Source organism: Octodon degus, unplaced genomic scaffold, assembly GCF_000260255.1.
Source record: "Octodon degus isolate 3935 unplaced genomic scaffold, OctDeg1.0 scaffold00016, whole genome shotgun sequence".
NCBI classification, from domain to species: Eukaryota; Metazoa; Chordata; class Mammalia; order Rodentia; family Octodontidae; genus Octodon; species Octodon degus.
The window spans coordinates 12,902,084-12,903,747 of record NW_004524592.1 but is presented as its reverse complement, the minus strand read 5'-3'; positions in this window follow the sequence as shown (position 1 = coordinate 12,903,747).

The window sequence follows — 1,664 nt, the reverse complement described above, 5'->3', positions numbered from 1 at the left end:
TATCACATAGAAATTGTATTTCACATCTATTTTATTTAAGTGGTTCTTAGAGATCATCCTTGAAGTTTAGGGAAATTCAGAGCAGAACATTTTTCTTTCCTCTTCTGAGTTCATCTTTTTTATTTTATTTATTTTTTCCCATAATTTTATTGAGAAACAAGTAGCAATGAGACAGTTTCAAACCAAATTGGTAGGACAGTTTCAATAATTAACATATTGCATACATTCTTCCTAGTGGTTAATTGCTGTACAAGATGCAGACTTCATATCCTATTTACAAACACCATTAGAACAAATCCCTCTTTTCATTAAGAGAATGTAACTATATGTCTATCCTAACCATTTTAAATACACAGATACAAAATGGACATTCATCTGTATCCCCTTTTTTTAAGTTCCATCATTTAAATATTATAGGTGTGTAAACTCAGCAAAATATCCTAAAAGAGTTCATCTTTTTTAGGAAGACTTTTTTTATACTGTCTTTGCTCATAAGGCAATAAAATGTTAATGGTTAACTGTTCACTAGTAGCTCAAGCTGGGTTGCATATTAGACTCACATGGGTGCTCCCCTCAGTGACTACTTTAGAGTGGGTCTCAGAAATTTGACAAATATTAAAAGGTTCCCAGTTAGTTTTGATGGCAGTCAACATCAAAAAAGAGAGTGGAAACAGCAGGAGACAAGTGACTGTGGAAGTTTCCTGTATAGCACTCATGTTGTGGTCAGCCAGTCCTTTGCTTCCATTTTATTGTTAGTTTGTCTTGACTTTTAAAATGATATCATACTTCTCATAGTTTCATTTGAGGTAGAAACAGTTGGAGTGGGGCTGGGGAGATGGCTCAGTAGGATAAGCGCTTGACTTTGCAAATGCAAGGATCTGAGTTCAATCCCTGGTTCCGCCAAAAAACCAAAAAAAAAAAAAAAAAAAAAAAAATCCAAGAAACAGTTGGCGTGGTGGAAGTTGCTAAAACTGCTGCTTCTTAGGCCTCTCTATGCACAGACTCTATAGAACTTTGTGTAGGTTAAAACAAGGGACTCACACAGTTGGTTTATCATTACAGTTTCTTTAATAAACATAGTGTTCCAGTTATCTATTCCAGCAGAACAAAGTATCGTAAAATTCATTGGTTTATTGCATCTCCCGTATTATGTGTCATGGCCTTCTGGGTGGGGGAGTTGGATAAGTTTCTGAGCATTGTCACTCTTTTAATACAAGGGCTCATTTCTTGTTTAGTTTCAGTGCTTTCTAAAAGATATATTGACCTATATACTGTACCAATCTCATTTTCTTTGACTTTTTTATATATAGCACAACTCATCTTTTTGAAGCATGATGGCTGTTGTAAAACCCTCTTTCCTAAAACTATAAATGGATGGTTCATTGCCTTTTTTTTTTTGTTTTCTTTTTCTTTTGAAAATTTTTTCCCATAATTTATTGAGCAACAAATAGCAATGAGAAAGTTTCAAATCAAATTGGTAGGACAGTTTCAATAATTAACACATTGTATACATTCTTCCTAGTGGTTAATGGCTGTATAAGATGCGGACATGATATCCTATTTAAAAACAACATTAGAACAAATCACTCTACTTGTTAAGAGAATGTAACTATATATCCTAACCACTTTGAATACACAGATACAAAATGGACATTCATCTGTAT